This window comes from Poecilia reticulata, linkage group LG20 (assembly GCF_000633615.1).
Source record: "Poecilia reticulata strain Guanapo linkage group LG20, Guppy_female_1.0+MT, whole genome shotgun sequence".
NCBI lineage: Eukaryota > Metazoa > Chordata > Actinopteri > Cyprinodontiformes > Poeciliidae > Poecilia > Poecilia reticulata.
In genome coordinates this window covers 5,648,667-5,670,150 of record NC_024350.1, presented here as the reverse complement: position 1 = coordinate 5,670,150, position 21,484 = coordinate 5,648,667, and the positions used below count along the sequence as shown (strand labels likewise).

The following is a 21,484-nucleotide window of genomic DNA, read 5'->3' as shown; positions in this document are numbered from 1 at the left end:
CACACACACAAACACTTATTCCTCCAGTGGAGAGCAGTGGCTGCTGGGTTAGAAGCACACCCACTCATTAAAGGAAAACGCGCTTCATCCAAAGCGATCTGCGCGCTTTTACGCACAAGCGCTCAGAGTTACCGACCTGCTCCACTTCGAGCTGCTCATGCTGTGGCTCTTAGGGAGATTTAATGTGATCTGAAACTGGTAACACACAGTCAATGCACAAGAGGAATCAGAACATTATGACCAGCATGCAGCAGGTGAAGCGTTTGTCCTCAGCATGGATGAGCTTGGCAGAGGGAAAATGCGTAAAGGCGAAGATTTCAGTCACTTTAATAAAACAGATTATGATGACTGATGACTGGGAGACGTTAGTTAACATGTGGTGACAAGGTCATGGTTCAAGGTCCAAGGCTTCTGTGGTTGAAGTCATTCATGGAGTTTCGCTTGTTGCTGATGGTTGTTTTCCCTGATGACTGTCAGTTGTTTTAGAAATTCGTGTTGCTGCCTTGGCCTCCAAGTTCCTCTGATCTCTATCCGGTTTGCAGGGCTTAAAGGAGTTGCTTCTAATATGTTGAGGTGGTCATAATGATATGCCTGCTTTATGCTGATAAAACAACGGAGGAGGAAGGAGCTGTGTACATTTTGAATGTTTGCTTTGTCGGTGTTGTTTGGTTGACTCTTTGTTATCAGCCATTTTTTCCCATCAGTTTAACCAATTTAACTAAACAGCAAAACGAATGTTCATTTTCACTGTTCATTTTTAAAATTATTATTATTTTATTATTATTAAATATGTTATTTTATTTCATGTTAAATAGTGTGATTAATCTATTTAACAAACTTTAATTTCAATGTTTGTTTTCCATGCTAACTCACATTGTTTGATTCTTGACTCTTTACAATTAGGCTGTCCAAGTTTCTGCCTGAACCAAACTCAAACCTGTTGGCATTAATAAAGTCAGTTATGCAGAGAAATCTTATTTTTGGAGATGCACCAACTGATCAGCCAGAGATTAGAATTGGCCGAGTTTCCCCGGATTGGCTCTGGTCAAACAGTGGAAAATCTTTCAGAAACTACAACGTGTTTTCTGTTTCATGTTTTATAGTCATGATGAAAAAAAATTCTAAATCTGAATGTGCAGGTCAGACTTTAACAATAACTGGAAATCTGTATGGAGCAAAAACAGTTAAAAAATCTGCCACTGCAAGTCAAACAGACCCACCTTACTAAAAGACATAATGTGCCAGTGGAACTAGCATTGATTTTTTTATTGTCAATTTTAAGGAATTATTTATTTACTAAAAAGAACTTCCCATATCTTACTGAAAAAGTACTTGTCAGCCAGTTTTGTCTTATTTCAAGTGAAGATATCTTGAACTAGAAACTAGAACAAAAATCCTCGGTCAGGTTTTGTAGTTATGCAACGTGAGGACAGAAAACATCCACAGATGATCTCAAATTTTCATTTTCTTCCCATTTTAATCCAAATTTGGTCATAAATCACCTCCCCCCACGCTCCACACAAACACCTCCATCAAAACAGTATTAAAAATCCCAACCCAATGCAGAGTCCCATCAAGGGGAACAAAAAACAAGAACATTAATTAAACACAAGTTTGTGGGAATAAAAAAAATGTCTTGTTCTGCATGTTAACTCCATAATAAATGGAGCCAATGAGGCCTGCTGTTGATGAATGGAGAAAATGGCTGAACTGATACGACCGAAGCATATTCCTCTACGCTGCCTCATTAAACTGCACAACTGGAAACGCTGTGCTGATGTATTGTTGCTGGTTCTGACAGCTCCCCCTTGCCCTCCCAACCCCCACCCAGAATAATGACGGGCTGCTTGGTGGCTCAGAGCGACTTTGTGTGTTTACTGCAGTCAGATGGATGAAATGAGTCGCCTGCTTATTGTGAGGCAGGTAGCTACATGTCAGGATGTGGAGGAGCTGCTGTATTCTGGAGACAGACATCAAAACAGGCCTGGTTTTATTCCCTCCCCGCCCCGTTTCCTTGACAAAAGATATGAGTGTGAGTGCGTGTGTGTGTGTGGGTGCGCGTGTGCGTGTCTATGCATGCATGCGTGTGTGAGATGTGAGGATGGCTTTGGTATCCATGTGGCTTTTAATTATTGTTCTTTTGTGGCCCGGTTCTCCGAGAGGCATCAGCCGGGCTTTGATCTGAGCTCGGTTCAGCATGACTCTTGGACGTTTGGATGAAGTGGCCTATTCAGACACAAGTCACATTGTTAGCCATGTTTCTTATCTGGGGGGAGGCTGTTTGAAATGAGAGTGTGACTGGACGCTCCGTGTGAAAGCGGCGCTCCTTCCTGGTAGTTTGGGGGAAAACGTCTGCACAAATAAAGGCTGAAAAGTTTTCAGTACTTTGTATCTTTGAAAGCATGACACGAAAAGACTCCAACGGAAGCTTTTCACATGCGAAATAAAGCTGAAGTCAAGCGGATCAGTGGGTGGATGTGCTATTTTCAGCTCTGAATGACCACCACTTATCCATAAACAGACTTTTGAAATATTGTTTCTATAACACAAAATCTTAAATAATTGCTGCACCCTGTGATATGCACGCATATATCAGAATTATGTTACAGTTTATTCAAACATTGTGTGGTAGAGACTAAAGAGTGAGCTCTCCGCTTTGTCAAGTCTTCCCTGCATTACATATCTGGACATTTTTATTTCTCCACTTCCTATTATAGTTGGAAACCTGCATATCAGTTTATTTTTCTAGGTATATTCATAAATTCATATAAATGGTCAAATCTAATGGGAGTTTATTTTAATTTGTGAATTATTTGTATTTAATTGCACCTCATGTCCATTCGACAGTCTGTAATCTTTTGTTGAGTTATGCACCGCTATGAAAATTTGGGCCAATATTGATATCCGATATGAATACTGCTCTTCTGGCCAAGAACCCACATGTGCCAATATTTACCAATATCAAATATTTCTTCATCTCGAAAAGTACAACCACACCACTGACTGGTTCTCTACTTCAGTAAAACTACCCATAATCCTTTGCTGCATCACTATCACTGTCACAGGACCTCCATTCACACTGTGCGTTTGTGTCGTTGGGTTCTCCATCTCTCTGTGGGTAAACTGAGCAGACTGCAGGACAGATCAGGTTTGGTTATAAATCCAAACATTTTCTTGCTGTTGTCTTTAGACAACTGTGTTGTTGCTGTGTTCTGACAGTCAGTTGTGTATGACAGTTAAAGTCTGAGAACCCCTCTCTCCGTTCTTCAAAAACAAAAATAAAGTCCACATTTTTCTTTTTTTTTTTTTTTTTTTACATTGTCCAGTAATGAAGAACACAGGCAGCTGTTTTGAAACCAAATTTAGCAGCCAGCTTTAGCAGTTACTGTGTTTGATGGATCACTTTGCCTTTCACCTAATTATATAAATGTTGTTCCGTGATATTCAGATGTAAAAACATCTGTTAGCATTGATCAAATGGGCTAACCAAGCCTGACTTTTTAAATATTTGTATTTAGAAAATGTTGTGGGTTAACTGAATATGTATGTGAATAAATAAAAAACATATCTATAAAGTTCCAGTATTTCTTTAATTTGCATACAGACTCACAGTAGCTCTTTTCTCTAACCAACTAGCTGATACCAAGCTAATTAGCTTGCTAGCATTAGCTTGTGAGGAGCTGGTTCTATGGTGTTTTAGCAAAACATGACAAACCAAACGGAATCAGAGTATCAACCTTAAAGTTTCCAGATCATCTGAAGTGAAATCTGATGAAGACATTATCTGTAATAGTTCCTTCACCTCCTATAGACAGACGTCTTTTATCCATGAGCTTGCTATAAAAGTAATGTTATCTCTGTGGCGGAAGCTAACAACATGACTTCACTCGTCCTATCTGTTCATCAAAATAAATTATAGAACCAAATTGTAGTAAATGTTGAAAAAGTTTAATTATTCCTTCATTTTGTGATAATGACTAAATGTTAAGTAAATATAATACTAAATATAAATATTAAGCAAAGAAAGTGAGCTGTATATCCATCAGACTAACAAGCTGCACATTTTATCATCATATTGAAACAAATGAATTTTTCATGATTTGGCATTATTTCATACCAACTGTTGTGGATTAGAGTGAACTGAATTTGAATAAACTACTGTGTGTCTAAATGGATTGCATTTAATAAATTCTGTAATTAATTGGACCTAATCACTCTCATGTGTGTAAATGACCCTGACAGCGTTTTGTTCTGATTTGAACTCATTTCTTCCACCTTGATTCTATCTAAATGTTTGTTTCTGGAGATGTTGCATACATTTGTACTGTATTCACAGAAAACACCTGGGTCAGAAAAAAAAGTCAGTCACAAGTTAACATTTGAGAATACTGATAAGGTTTATTGAGTAACACACAGAATTATAAATCTATTAGTGATCACTAATGGAGTTACAGTCAGTACTGAAACTACTGGCTTTCCTGAAATGAACTGGATCATAAACATATTGAACTGGATTTTACAGCATATATTAAGTTGTTTTGAATGTAAATTATATTCTGTAACCTTTCCTTTTACCAGAAAAAAAAGCAGAATGTTTTTTCATCATAACAGACATAAGTATGGGCTAATATTTCACAAATTCCAACAATCAGAGCTCTTGAATGTTACAGTGATCAGATATGGTTTGACTAAATCGGACTGTGTGTAAATTAACATGAACTGGAATCCGGCTGCACTGAACACACAGTAAATCACCACAACTGGAGTTTTTTAAAATGAAAAATTACAAAACCAGCTGTGCAATTCTGGGAGAGGATTTTTGTTTAACCACCAAATCAAACTGAAACAGAACCAATTTATCAAATTTTTAAGTTACATATAGGAATCAACGTCAATTTTCTCTCCAGAAAACATCCACCAGTTACATGTCCTCTATACAGTAGTGTCACCATAAACATGTGAAACTTATACTGGATTTGGTTGACATAATGTGACACAGATCTAACCACATATTGATTTTTATTCATTTTCAATTGTTATAAACTGTTAGACTGGTGGCCACTAAACTCTTTATGCTGCGGAAGCAGCTACCGCATGGAGTTCCTGATTTTATAGAACAGGACTGTGGAGGTGTTTTGATCAGAAACTAAGTCAATCCTGGGCCAGTTTCATCAATACCAACACTGATACCTTTTATCTCGGTTTGATATTTCACCAAACTTTTAGTTTCAACCATCTCTACCAGGAGGAATAAAATGTATCTGTAGATGAAATGCCACCCTCTGCCTGTTGCATGAAAAAAGGCATTTTCAATATGCACATTCAACATGAACAGAGACATTAAACCAGTAACGATTCCTTTAATAATTGAAGCCCGGTGGAAAGTCGTGTCTGTGCATTGCGCATCTCTAGTTTGCTTCAGAACGTACTGAGAGGTGAAAAGATGAAGAAGTGCTGCTTGTTAGAGTCTCTGGGGAGAACATGTTGAGGCGTTTCTCTACAAAGCCTGTCCCGGACCTGGATTAGAACGATGGAACCCAAAACAAACATCAATATGGACCGGCGCGGCTTGGCCTTCGCTTCCAAAACAAGAGCATAAATGAATCTCCTCCTGAGATTTTCAGAGGCGAACGCACTGCCACTTTCATAATTATACACCAATCCAGACAGAAAAAGTCGCACCTCCATGACACGCTGCTGCTGCTGCTGCTGCTGCTGTTGTGATTTGGCTCCACTTGTGATGTTGTTGATTCAAGTCAAAAAGTGAAGCTATACTATGCTATGCGGAGCGGAGGGGGGGTGGGGTGGGAGGGGTTTAGGGGGGAGCGGAGTGCAGTTAGAGAAAATGAGCGGAGTGCTGGGAAATGCCTGGTCATCACTCTGGGAGGCATTTTAGACTCTGCTTTCTCCCAGCTTCAGACGGCTGCAATAACATATAATAATGCGTCGTTGTTGAGTGTCATCAACAAAGGCTCAAGTGTGGCTGTCAAAGCAGACGCGGAATATCATTTTTGCACCCATATATTTGAATAGATATGAGGATGTGAGCGTTTAATGAGCAGGGGAAGCAGCTTTTCAAAGGGCTCGTAAAGCACTTGTGTCATTTCAAACAGGAGAAAGCCAACACAAAGCCATCTTATTTCAGCTTTGAATACAGAGTGCGTATTTAAAACCAGCCGTCCAACGCTGACACTAATGATGTGGAGTTTGAGGTGTGGTGTGTCATAAAGACCTCATCTGCATCTGTAAAGCTACTCCACTCCATGGTTCTCCGGTGTTGGATGACATTTATTTTTTTACCTTCACAAGCTCCTGCTTGTAGCTAGGTGGCACTAAAGTGAGGCAGGAAGTGCCTTCTTCCCTGACACAAGGGTTTGTTGAGTTCCTTAAGGATGTAAAGAATAAGAGGTTTAAGTTACAGGATAGGTAAGATCACAAAGGCACAAACAAGATGATTCTAACAATTCAGAATACCTCTGAGCAATGGTTACTGTTCAGTTCTTCAGCTTGATATACAGGATGGAAGCTCACAAGGGTGAGACAATCCAGGTTCTGGATATTGTTTAATAATGGTGTTTGTCCACTAATGTTCTCTAAAAAACCTCTGAGACCAGAACCAAAACAGTTGAATTTATTTGGAAATTTTAGTTTAGCTTCTGCTAATGAACTAATTCTTTTAATGCTTTTCCTAACTTTGAAATTTTCCTAACTTGAAAAGCGCATTTATCTTCCTCTAACTTTTCTTTTTCAGAAAAATTGAAATGTGCTAATTTACTTTACTGTTTTATCAGTAGAATATAGTTCAACATTTGTTTTGAAGCTTTGGTTATTGACTGTGAAGAATCCTTCAAGTAGTTCATCTGAATTGACGCTATATGCTTTAGCATTAGCTTCCACCAAATACCATGTTGGTGTAGTGCTTTACCGAATGTCTCACTAATGTTTAAGATGAGTGCTTTAGTTAGCATATCTTTTTAGTTAGCGGTGCTCACCACTGATAATTAGATTACCTGTGAAAGCAATTGCTGGCAGTGTCAGAGTAAAGAGGGAAGCTTACAGATGCATAGCTCACTGTTTTGTTTAATAAAAACATTGAAAACTACATTGCATCGTTTTCATTGCATTATTTTGTGTTGTTCCGTGACATAAAATCCCCCAAAACACATAGAAGTTTATGTTTAATGGGCATTAATGTGCTTGTAATTTGCTGTGATGATGCAGAGGATCTGTTGCTGATTGGTTTACTCAACAATTCAACTTACTAAACACGGTGAGACAGAAGAACAGTGAGACACACAGGTTTGGGAAGCATTTCTGTGCATACAATGTAAAGTGTGACCACTTTATTAAAAAAAATACACATTGTTGAGCTGTTATTGAAGGAGTTGCTGGTTTTATAAATGCCTCTCTGGCTGGGTGAACTGGTCAGTGAAAAAGTTAAACCCTCCAGTCATACATCAATACCTCAGATGTCCTCTCTGCTTTGTTTCCTCATGTTTATTCAACAGTACACTTCCTTCACTTTATTCATATAATATCAGTGCACAATAAAGGTCATCTTTGGGTGCTATACACTCAAAGTAAACTGTTTGAGTTCAAAATATAGACTAAGCCATTCCCAGTGATTATTTATTACATCTTAACTGTACTCTAGTCTATTTTATAGAAAGATGATTCAAATCATTGCTGTGGTTGGTAACATTGTTGCCTAGCAGCATGAAGGTCCTGGATTCAAATCCCAGCCAGAGGTCTTTCTGCATGGAGTTTGGATGTTCTCCCTCTTTCTGGTTCTCCAACTTCCTCAAACAGCAGACAGCAAAGACATAATATTAAGAAATGCTTGGTGATTAATAATTCTCCAGCTGCCTGAGCCTAAAGCACCTTGATCAAAAAACAGTCAGAAAATCATAATTACCATATATTTACTTACCAAGAACATTTTAGACCTATAGTCTTTATGTAGAGATGGGTTAAAAAAACACAATAATAACAAAACCCCACACTGATAACTACATGCTCTGCCTCCAACTTTATTTTTCTGAAAATGTAGACACCAAACGTTTCTTCTGTAGTTTTACTTGACACATTTGGAACGGCCATGTTTTTAGATGGAATGGAGCACGGCTGTAAAAGGCAGCATTTTCTCATGCATTCTGAAATGCCAAGTCTCATTTCATTATTCAAACCTCACCATTTTCCAGGATGCTTTATGTGCTGGTGCTTTGAAATCTAGATGTCGTATGGGTCTAAACATGGGCATATAGAGGAGATTTTCTGCAACGTGATCTCCTGTTTGCGTCATCCGAGTGAATGGAAAAGTAACTCACCGCTTTGTTTTTCAGTTTCTGTCGTCCTGTGTCCCGAGGTAAGTAAAAATCTGCATAGCGTGGGGTGAGATTAACTGGTCTTATTGATTGTGTTGCAGTGGTGCATGTTTGTGGAATACATGACAAGTGCAATACAATATTTTAAGCATCTGTGACGATCTGGTTTATTTTCTGATCAATCCTAAAGATTCTGCAGTGTTAAATGAGAAGCGAGGCGATATGGGAGGTGATCTTCACATGGCATCATCCGTTCCTTCACTATTAAAATGAAATTATACACAGAATGAGTATAAATTGTCTTTATCCCAATTGTTCCTCAACTTTATTTACATATCTGTATACATCTCTTAGGTTTTTAACATTACATATACTGTTTAATTAGGTTGTTCACACTATGCAGTGTTGTATGCTGCTGTGATTTACATTTTCCCTCCTAGAATGAACAAACTTAATCCAGTGGTGCCCAATCCCAGTCCTCAAGGGGACAGTGTCCAGTGTGTTTCAACTGACAACTGATTCAATTAGCTTCTCAGCATGTAATCAAGTTATGCAGGAACATTCTAATGACCCATTAAATGATTCAATTAAGGTGAACCAGGGAAATATCTAAAACATGCAGGAGAGTGGGCTTTGAGGACTGACTTTAGACACTATTAATCTAATCTAATCTAATCTAATCTAATGTAGGTATTTGTTAAGATATTCAGCTGCAGATTGGAACTCTGCTTTACTCCTTTAGTGCACTGTTGTCAGTCTAGGTGCAGACATTGGCACAGAACATTGTTTTTTCAAAGTAATACCAAACACACCACCTCTAACCTGAAGCATTAATCATAAACATTAGTTCCGATAAAACTGAAGCGCTACACAACACAGTATTTAGTGGAGCTACCATGTCTTTAGTCAGAGGCTTCTTCAAATGCACGGTGATACAGACTGCAGTCTGTCTACAATAACTATTTGAAGAATCTGAATTAATGAGTTGAAACAACATATAATTTCACATTGGGATCAATAAAGTTTTTTTTTTTTATTTGAATTTAACAAACACTAACACTAAAGTGCTATGCCAATAGTATTTAGCAGAAGCTAATGCTAAAGCACTACACCAACAAAGTATATATAAGAAGCTAACACTAAAACTCTACGTAGTATTTAACAGAAGCTAACACCGTATTACTTAAAATGAGATGCTTTGCCATCGCCAACCACTAGCATGTCATGGGATATGTCAGTCTTCCAAGCTGCGTTTTCTTTCAAATACTTTTGGATATACTCTACAAAACAATTCTGCAAATAAGTAGATATTTTGCGAATAATTTCAAGTCATGTTCCACGCAAATTTTTCACTCTGTGAAACCAAACAGAACTAGTCATGGGTCCACACGGCTTAATTAGACTTCTGGGTTTGGTGAAAGAGTAGTTAGATCCTGAAGCACATGTCTGACCTGAAGCATTATTGTTATTTGTTAAGCTGTTAGAAACAAGTCTATTCAGCTCATTTCCCTTTTGCTTTTAAACCCTTTGTGTTCTGAGGAGGTGGACCTGAATCCTCTTTATCCATCTCATCAGGATGCCGCTGTGTGCAGTAAGATCAGTTTACTGGGTGAATCCATGCCTCACCATCCGCCTCTAATTCTGTTTGGCATGGGATTATGTGTGGATTATTCTGACCACTATCTGCAGTGGTAACCGTCTGTACCTGATCTGATCCTCCCATGCAGGCCTCTGCAACATTTATAACACATTTATCAGTCTTGCCTGGCCTCAGAATAAATTCATAAACATAAAAACAGTTTAGAATCGATTGCATTTCCTCTGTGACTGGGGGGGAAAAAGGAACATATTTGCATATGTGGGGTTTCAAAGAGGCTGCACCTCGACAGTATGAATTTCAAAGGCGGATCAGGCAGAGGTTCAAATCGACAGAGACGACGCCCAAACACAGACAGGTGCAGTTTACAGATTCATGGTGCGTTTCGTTCCTCAAACACACCCCGAAGTGCATGAATGGCTGTGCTGCTCCCGGACTGAAAGACAGGTTTAGCTGACCTGGGGTATGATAAGACAGGGCTGCAAGAACCAGGAGAGTATAAAAAAAGGAAAAAAGAAAAATAGTTTTTCTCCAGGACTTGCAGCTGGAGTCAAGGCCTGCTGTGTGAATACAAACCATCCATTTAGCCTCCTGTCTCTTTACAGCAGCTAGGCTCTCCTCAGGTTCTCCTAGCTGCTGCTGAAGTCACCAGGTCCGACCGGGCCCAGGCCCAGAACCGGCTCCGACCAGCCGCACCATGCAGGGACACATCTGGAACATCTGTGTTGGCTGTAATGACCAGATCGTCTCCACAGGAAGTGGCTGGTTGGTGTGTGAAGGTCAAGCACTCTGTCAGACTCAGCTGCAGTCGCTGGTCAGTTAACCGTCTTCTCACTTCAGTTTATGAAATTCAATTAAACTCTATTCAACATTGTTTATTAATCCTAAAGGGAAATGAAGAGGATGTTCAGGGTTGTTCAGAATGTTCCTTCTTTTCACCGTCATCATCTCCAGTAACGGCAGAAGGCAAACTTATTGGAGCACAAGAGTCCCTGACTGAGGTGGAAGATGCAACATATAGATTAATAATTATTATCTTAGAAATATGAAAACATGAAGTAGAGCAGAACTGGGAAGTAAAAGACTTAACTTTCCAGGATCCTTGCTTGTGTTCATTTAAAAAATTGAAATAGAAGAAAAGAAAGAAACAAGGAAAGAAAATAATGAAAAAGTACATTAAGATCGAAGAATGACGAGATCGGATAAATAAAAACAAGACAGGTTGGACAACAATGAATGAAAGGATGAAAGGACACTAGACAGGAAGGAAAGAAAAGAAGGTCACAAGGAAGTAAGCAAGGAAGGAATGACCTGTGTAAAGAAAGAAGAAAAGACATGAGAAGGAAGGTAATAAAAAAGGACATTGAGAAAGAAAAAATGAGGGAGGAAGGAAAAAAGAACAAATGAAAGGAAGAGCAGCATTAAGTCAATACAGAAAATACATTTTGGGGGACACAAAGAAGGAAAGGAGGGAAAGAAAATCAAAAGAAAGGATAAAGAGAATGATAGAAAGAAGATGGACAGAAGAGTAAAGAGATGACAGTAAAGAGAGATAATAATGAATAAAGTCTTTTTAGTTATACACTTCGATGAAGGAACCATGGAATACATAAGTCTGACATTTTTGTTGCAAGCGAAAATCTGAAAGGTGTGGCTTGTTTGTAGTATTCAGTGTGTTAGTAGAACTCACTGCAGTTGCAGCTGCAGATCTTTTCGAGTATTTCTCCACCAGCTGTGCGGCATCTAGAGACTGAAGGCGTTTGTCTGCAAAGCAGCTGCTGCTCAGACTCCCAGTGTGCTCCGCTGGATTCCCCACATCAAACTGACCGACCCGTGTTTACTTTCAGGGTAAAACGAAAGTCAGAGTGTTCTAAAACGAGGCTTAGGTCAGGATTCCTGTGGACCAGTGGTCCCCAAACCTTTTCCTGTGAGGGCCACATAACCTTTCCCTTGTCTGTTGTGGGCCGGAGTCAGTTTGTAACAACAAATAGGAGTGCCTAAATGTCAAAATATATTATTTTCCAGAAAGCACAATCAAATGACCCTCTCTAGGTTTTTCACAGAACAAGTCAGGAAAGAAATAACACTATTAATGGAATAAATAATCACCAAATAACCCTCTCTGGGTTCTTCACAGAAAAAATCCAGGAAGGATTATAGTCCGTATTTTCCAAACTATGAGCCGCACCGGACTTTAAGCCACAACCCCAAAGTTTAGTTTAGTTTAGTTTTTTTTTTTTTAACCAGTAAATATACACATAAAAGCCGCAGATATCTCTGCCGCTCCAGGTTTTCCACAGCGATGCAGCAGCAGCAGAGGGAGGCGGACACCCAAAATTTGAGTCATAACAGGTCAATTGAATATCACATTTATTAGGGTTGAAAAAGAAAAAGTTGCCAAGATTAGATTTAACAGAACTGATTGCGGTAGTTTCCAAACGGTAACTGTAACAGTAAAAGTGCTGATCCTTCGTGTTGCTTCTAGCATGTGTTAAATCAGTGGTCCCAACCTTTTTAATACTGCGGACCTTCAAGACTTGGAAATTTTGTTGCGCCCAGGAAAGGGGGAGGAGGGATGAACAGTCAGCTTCTACATGTTGGTGTTCCCACTAAATACTGAATATGCCTTATTTGGGTTGTCGTGGCCCTTTTATCTCAGCCTGTGGGTTTTTCCCTGACTTGGAATGACAATACGACCTGTTGAATGTGACAGGTAGCCAATCAGAAAGCGCGGTGACGTAAGAACAGAGGGGAATCCCAAACAGCTGACATATGAGCAACTGAGAGTCGGATATCGGAGATGATATGTGGAAATGTTTATCTGAAGGTCATTATTATGTTTATTCAGTTAAAAATGTTAACTACGAAAAAACAAATTCACCTCCAAAAAGAGGTGCACCAAAATTGCACAAACACCAAGGTGCAATGTTGGCGTGCAAGTAGCCAGACTTCCAATGATTCAATTCCTGCTAAAGAGCCACCTGGTGGTTGAAGAAAAATCCACATATAAAAGGCTTACAGTCAGAAAAATACGGTAAATGAAAAAATAATCTGAATGCTCTCTGGTATTGTTCAGGGGGCCGGACCAAATGTGGAGACGGGCCGGATCCGTCCCGCGGGCCGTAGTTTGGGGACCCCTGCTGTGGACTGTCAGACTGACAGCTGATGGAGGCTGAGTGGATGGAGGTGGAGCAAGTTTTACATCAGACAGCCAATGTCTGCACCTAGACTGACAGCAGTGCACTAAAGGAGTAAAGCAGAGTTCCAATCTGCAGCTGAATATCTTAACAAATACCTACATTAGATTAGATTAGATTAGATTAGATTAATAGTGTCTAAAGTCAGTCCTCAAAGCCCACTCTCCTGCATGTTTTAGATATTTCCCTGGTTCACCTTAATTGAATCATTTAATGGGTCATTAGAATGTTCCTGCATAACTTGATTACATGCTGAGAAGCTAATTGAATCAGTTGTCAGTTGAAACACACTGGACACTGTCCCCTTGAGGACTGGGATTGGGCACCACTGGATTAAATTTGTTCATTCCAGGAGGGAAAATGTAAATCACAGCAGCATACAACACTGTATAGTGTGAACAACCTAATTAAACAGTATATGTAATGTTTAAAAACCTAAGAGATGTATACAGATATATAAATAAAGTTGAGGAACAATTGGGATAAAGACAAGTTATACTCATTCTGTGTATAATTTCATTTTATACACAGAATGAGTATGAGGCTGATAACTGTAAAAACGGTTCACTTCGTCTGTTCTCCAGGCTCACACTGGTGCCAATATATAAGACATGACTGGTGGATTATACAGCAGGTTGTTACTGGATGAGGAAAATATCACTACGCTTTGTGTATAAAACCCACAATGTTCTGGTTTCTCAGAATCTAAACTATTTTGTCTTATTATTCAGCATTGCACGCTAACCTGAGCTTTCATCGAGTTGTTGATAGTAGGAAATGGAATATTTATCTGCACATACATAAAACAGAAATGTGTGCCTTCATTTTCAGACAGATTCAGATTGATGGACTTATATCCATGTGGTTTCATGTTTTTTATCTGTTGCTTGATCGCTGTGTAAGACAACAAGAGCAATCTCAGCGAGAGATGAGTCCAACTGAACCTCTGTCTGATGCTTCATGAGTCACAGCTAATGATTCGTTTTATGAATACATGAAAAGAATCAGGAATCGTTTTTTCTGCTGCATGTTGATTTAATTTTTCGATTTAGATCGCCCGTTTTCCTTTGAGTCTTATCCTTAGATCTTGATTCTGTTTTATTCTATTTCCAAAGATACATCTGTGTAAACAATCAAACAACAAATGCTGACTGTGAGAGAATGAAGCGTGCTGCTTGTTCTTTGATACAGGTAATGGTTTTTAATCCAGCAGTAAATAAAGGAATTACAGGATTATCCCCATTTCTGGATCAAAACAAACATTCATTAAATTTAACTAAGCTCAAAAGATGAACATGCTGCTATTTGATGCACTTAATGACAATACAAACAAAAAAATTGTTTTCTGATTTTTGTTTTTGTCCTTATCACAAAACAAAGCTGATCAAAGAATCAGGGGATTTAATTTAATGACCCATCGATTGTGAATGAAGGATGATGGTAAACATGAAGAAGCGATCAGGTCAATGTTTGGTAGACGCTCATATATAGCAAACGGTGGGTTCTTCTTTCTTTCTTTTCACATATGTTAAGTCTGTAGCATTATAATCCTTTATAAAGTGTCCATTCATTTTGATGGAAACAGCACTGACAGTTAACTCCTATTCTGGAATGAAAAGGTTTAGTTCAGGTGAAATGAAGGGCTTTGCAGGACACATATAACTTATTCCAGTGAGAAAATAAGGAAGTAAATGCTTGTAAAGGTTTCTGTGGTGTTTCCGTTAGGTTCTGGTTGTGCTTTTTAAAAGCCATGCAGCACATCATCACCATTCTAAAATAATTTTGATGATGAAAAAATTATTTTGGCAAAAAAACAAACATATAATTAACTTTTCTTCTGCATAGTTGGTCACTGAAAATCCAGAAATTCTTCACATTGCAGAGTGAAACAAATCCAGCAGGTCTGGAAGCTCCTGTTTGCCATCATCTTGCATTGATTTGGTGTGGAGTGCTTTGCACTGTTTCTTTTTTAACCCTTAATTTTCTGTTGTGGTACTTCAAGCAAACTGAGGACATGTGACTGCTCTTCTGGAAGCAGGTGTTGATCCACCTTCAGCTGTTCAACTCATTACACAGTTTAGTCAAATAACTAGATTAGTTTTTGTACATCAAAGTTGAAAGAAAACAAAATGCTTAGTCTATAGTATGTAACTGTGAAGTCAAAAACGTATATGACCAAGTTCATCCCCTGGCTTGCATAAAAGCAAATATTCACTTTTATTGTTATTATTCTCCATTTTCCAAGACAATGGAAAATGGAGAACGTTCCATATAACAAACACATGTAAAGTTAATTCCAGTGGACGTTTCTTCTTCCACAGTGTGTGTGAAGAACATGGCTGCCTGTTCAGGTGCCAGGAGTGTGACAGGAACAGATCCATCAGTTGGCTCTCCTACACCTCAGAGAAACTGCAGCCTGCTTTTAATCCAAATTCCAAAGACCACAAACACTAAATGCTTTCTTGTGAAATGCAAAGAGAGTGTGCTGTGAAATTATTTTTTTAAAGATATACTGCTATGGCTTTCCTCAAGTTTCACGCTTTTACTTTTCTCTGGGCAGACCAACAAATTCTAGTTTAAATATTTATTTTTGATCAATTTTTATTTAAATAGATGTTTAAGTTTGATGAAAATGTCTCTGTTCCAATATACTGGGAAAATAAATGTAACTTCTGTACACTGCATTATAGGTGGTCTGTATCTGGTGGCAGACACAGAAATCAACTTGGTGGTCATAAAGAAACTTTTTCTCAGTTGAGGAACAATAAAGATTTATAAAGGACATTTTTGTTGAATGAAATCCACACTGGTAGAGCAAAAGTAGTGCTAGCTTTTTTCTCTTACCTCATAAACTCTGGGTTTATTGTGTGACAAGAACTGGATGTGAGGTTGTTTTTTTTTTTTTTCAATCACTGATTACGTTATGGCACCATAAAATCTGTTGTGGAAAAACATTTCTAAAGTTTCACGAGCTATCTCCTGAGTTATCTCATGGGTCACCGCTATATCTGCAATCTGTGCCTCTTTCCACCTCTGTTCCTCTAAAGGTGCTCTGTTGTTGGGAGGCTGAGCTGCGTCCATTCCTGTATGTAGGAGCACGGAGACGGTGCAGGGAGGAAGTGAAGGAGCCGCGTCTTGTGCAATAAGGACATACTGAGGCTCTGGGGAAATATCCTGATTGGTTTTCTTTGTGCATACAAAACAAGATTCTCATTTAGTCCGTTCTAAGGAACGTGACAGCTCTGGGTATTGGCCAGATTTCTGAACACAGATAGAGGAGAGTTAATGCTCCAGTAAAGCAAGCAGTCAATTCCTCCTCAGCAACAGCAAAAAAGTAGAGTTAATAGTGGTTAGCTAGGTTAGTGACTCATTTAAAACCATAGACAGTTTATGGACAATTACACAACAAATAAACCCACAAGTTATTTCCAATTATCCCCCCAGTCTTTTTACCTTCCTGTTGCTTCATTGTTTAGTGCTGAGTGTTTTTCGACATGACAACTGAAAGGAAATTATACTCATGAATTAGGTTGTTCTTTGATTCCATTTATACTAGGTTTCCGTTTGTATACACTGTATGTATTACAGCTCAGCTATGCGGCACATTCAACGCCTACAACTAGGTCCAGTCCTCGAAGGGAAAAAATTGCACATTGGTGGATTTAAAGCAACTGTTCACTAACAAACAGGAGCGACATTTAATGTCGGCATAGAGATCTGCGCTCAGTTCAAGTTCGTTAAGTAGAAAAAAGTTCATGCCTCTCTGAGGAATCTTCCAGAGCACCACTGCTGAGTTAGTGCTTGTATGCTTAGTTGATGCATAGGATTGCATAACCTACATTGAAATTACAGAAAATCCTGCTCATTGCTAAATGTCGCTTAGTAAAAATGGTGACCTAAATTAAAAAAAGATGAGCTGCAGCAGCACTGAATGCATCGACTAGGAGTTCCAAACAAGAGCAGAAACTCTCCCGGTTTTGTTTGCTTTGCAGTAGGAACGGGTTGGCACGGGATAAGAAGGTTTGAGTAAAAATACCAGTGTAACAATAACTACTGAGAACACCTTTAGTTTAAGATTTACCAAAGTTAATGATTTCTTACTTGACTTTTCTGTTTTCATTAGAATTTTATAAATACAGTGATGAGACACATAAATAACACTTTGAGTGAAAATAGCAACTAAATTTAGCAGTACCTTACATGTCCTGCTCAAATTGTTAGATTTTTTTCTGCTGTTCTGCTTTTCCTGATGTTAGCTAGCTAGTTAGCTGGCTTAGCTTATCCTGTTACAAGACTCCAGCTATTTTTTTGTTTGTTTGTTTTTTAAGCCATTGCAGACAAATATGTATTTTAGTCTGTTGTTGCATTTTACATGTACAAAATATTAGAGGGGTTATAACACAGCTAACAGCTAGCATGCTACTACAGAAAAGCACAACCGTTTTTGGCTTGTTAGCCCAGAAAGTTAAAGCTATAGCTTTCACCATGATTCAAAATTTCTGTGACTTTTGTCTTTTGTGACTCTAAAGTAACGCAACACCGTATTTTAAACTATATTACATGCCAGTTCAGTACTGTTGTGGTAAGAACACTATTTTCAACATTTTCACAGACAAAAAGCACCAAATGTCCTCCTTTTCTCTTTTTACCCTTTAAATAAATGTGTTTGCACATATAGCCTATTCATGAGAATCTGCAGTGCCAACATCCATCACGACTGTGCTCACGCTCACTAGACATTCATAGCAGCCAATATATTTACTGACAGCTTCGCCTTAATCCACCGTATTCTTTGGGTTGTACAATCAGCAGTTGATAATGACCAGCGATGGGACCGAACAGGACTCACACACGCCACAGTGGGACAGGAAATTAAACCCGGATTATGGAGGTGGTTTATTCTTGCTGTTTGATAGCGGTGACAGATTATAATACATGGGTAATGATGAAGGTGTTAGGGTTGCCTATGACTACAGCACTATAGAAATCAGCTTATATACCCAAACATTCCTCTGCATGCATAAGCTGTGGTTTGTATTTTACTGCTGATATGGGAGTGAAAATTACTTTGAAAATAGATCCACGGTTGGCACGGCTGCTTGACGCATATATTTATTCCACTGTGTGTTAGCGCCTAACATTAACATTTCTTTTCAACCGCCACCCGGGCCTTCTATCTTATTCTTATCATTTTTTACTGTAATTTAAAAGACGATGATTTTTTTTTTTTTTTAAAGCATGTTTTCTATCCTTCTCGTGGAAAACGAGGAGTACACAATATCACCTTGTTCTCTTAGATTTGACAATGACTTCTCTTCAATCTGAAGCATCATATTACATTTGCTCTTATCGTACACAGGGGTGGATGATTCAGTGACACAGATACATGGCCACCAACAGTAAACTGTCTTTATTGCTTTTGGGGTCGGTGAGGTGGGGGGTGGATGGGCCGGGACTCTTGTCCCTTTTTCTAACGGCAGCCACAGATAATTCAATCAGTGAAACCTCTGCTGTCACTGATCCTCCTGACCCCTCTGTTCCACTGTCACTAAAAAGGAAACTAGATCCATTTGGTGCTCCAACTAGAGTTGTCACGCAGAGAGAAAGACTTTTCAAATTGAATCAGACAGTTCTTTAAGATGTCTGCACTTCAAAATAGGACTTTGATGGTGAAAACGCGAGCTGCCCTGTTGTTGGAAGTATTGCTATGTCTCCAGTCTGAGAGGGCCTGGTTGTCTTTTCCCTAATTGCAATTTAAGTATATTTCTAATTTAATAATCTAGTTATAAAGCATTTTATACCATCAGATATTATAATCAAAAGCTAACTGGTTTTTTTTTTTTTTTTGCTACCGTACTCATGTATATCAAATTTGATTTGATAGAATTCGAATGCCAACATTTTCTGTGTTTATAATTTTCCTTGCTGTCTGTGAGGTAAGAATGGATACAAGAATGACAACACAAACAAACTGAACAATATATCTGCCATTCTTCAAATGCCTCAGCTGTGATTACATATTGATTCCTCCCCGATTTCTTTATGTGTTTTTATGAGTTGAATGCTAGAAGATGTACTTGAGGGATTTCCTGAGAGGTATCCTAAAATGATGTCTATTGTGAGAGAAAAAAACCTCCTACATCAAGCTGTCCCCTTGATGCTCTGATAGGTCAGTAATGTGGTTTGGGGGAGGTTGGCATGTTTTATGATAGCTCTTCAGCTTTGACAGGTTGCAGAATTAGATCAGAAAGAACTCAGGATGTTCTATAATTTCAGGACAGGTTCTCCACACAGGCAGAGAAATACATTACAAATTGGTTTAGAAAGTTTGTTTCGATTACAGTTCAGACAGATTATTAACATGATGGAGGCTCCACCAGGGCCTCTATCTGGACTAAATAATGTCCATATTTGATGTTAAAAAGGCATTATTCCAATATTAAATCTTTGAACGAGCACATCTATACACACTTCACCTGACACTGTCAGAAGATGAAATGTAAAATGCATTTAAGTCAGATTGGGTTATTCCATTCCATCTTGTATACATGTGGACATCAAATGTTCATATTTTGATTTGCTTCTTTTAATCTTTCGCCTTTTAAGTGAACTTTCACGTATTTTCCACTGATGTCAACATCAGCTATTTTATATCTTTAAAAAAAGATTGCTTGGTGTTCTGTGGCACACTTATAAACAGTATCTTATTTGCTGCAGTTAACGCCTATATCCATAACTTGAACAATGTTAGGTTGAATACAGACATATTAATGTGGGTTCACATACTTTTAAACAATTCTCAATTTTGTCTCTTCATTTAAAAAATTATTTGTACTCCCTAATAATCAATGGGAAAGTCTTTTTGGGAAGAGATGTTTGATTATGGCTGCACAGTGGCGCAGTTGGTAGAGCTTGCAGCAAGCTCACACCTAACCCTTGCAGCAAGAAGGTTCTGGGTTCAATTCCCAGCCCGGGGTTTTTCTGCATGGAGTTTGCATGTTCTCCATGTGCATGTGGGGGTTTTCTCCGGGTACTCCAGTTTCCTCCCACAGTTCAAAACATGACTGTCAGGTTAATTGGTTTCTCTAAATTCTCCCTAGGTGTGTGTGTGTGCGTGTGTGTGCATGGTTGTGTGTCCTGTGTGTCTCTGTGTTGCCCTGCGACAGACTGGTGACCTGTCCAGGCTGTACCCCGCCTCTCGCCCGAAACATTCGCTGGAGATAGACACCAGCACCCCCTCCCAACCCCACTAGTGATAAGGGTGTACAGAAGATGGATGTTTGATTATGCCTATTTTAGTATTAATCTGATACCAATAAATACAGGGGCCATTATTGTCATTACCTATACAGATACCAATACAGATACTAATACTGACCATGGTATCGATATTGATACTTTTGTGGTTTTTCCTTTGAATTATTTTTGTTAAAACCTAGGAAAGAATTTGGCCAAAGTTTATAGGTGTCTACAAAATACTAAGAACATTATACTAACATGATACACAGAAACAACAGAAAAATAAAATAAGTTGTGTGCATTTTTATTTTAAATAAAAAATTATAATTTGATGGAAAATGTATTCAAAATCTTTTTGAGGAAGAGATCTGATACTACAATGCAAAATTTAATAAATTGCAAGAAGGAATATGGAACTAAAGTATCAATCTGATACTGATACTTACTTGGTAGTGATGTTGTCAGTATTTGGGATCGAGCCGCCCACTTGTATTTTTTGGCATTACAGAGGATCCCTGCCGACTCAGTATTCACAGATTTTTATGCAGATTACTTCAAATTATTTAAGGAAATTTTTTCTGTTCCATGATTTGTTCAAAGAGTATATATAAAATACTTGCAATATCTGCAGTTGTACGTGACACACTACTGGTTGATGTTTCACAGCATCCAATCCAGGATGCCAAGAAAAATTTTCCTGTATGTATTAATGCGTACTGTGGTATTTTTGGAGTTTAAACTATTATAACAGGCAGTTATAAGCATTTATATTGAACATAATCTAATTTTAGACAACAAAATGTAGCTTTTTGTCTATAAAGCCAAATATTTTTGATCATAACAGATTTGTAAAAGCAATGAAGAGGGTGAAACATCCCTGAATACATCTTATAGGTCCTGTAAATTCAGTTTTACAGAACTAAATGTAAACTCTGCCACACTTAATCAACATATAAATATTGTGACAAACTGCTTAGAAGATTATCTTTTAAATTACACATTTTGACCTTCATTGTAATTTTTGTTCTTAACTTAAATTGCTATTGAATTTTTTTGTAAGCATATCAACACCAGCATAATTCTAAAAATGTGCATAACTGAAGTTTTACTGTAGTTCCCAGTAAAAA

The 21,484-nt window shown here is 38.3% G+C and overlaps 1 protein-coding gene across 1 annotated transcript in view; it reads left to right on the top strand.

Annotated features, from left to right (window-relative positions):
• vstm2a (V-set and transmembrane domain containing 2A) overlaps positions 1-21,484 on the top strand; it is a 107,693-nt gene that overhangs the window by 1,943 nt on the left and 84,266 nt on the right. The window lies entirely within an intron of this gene.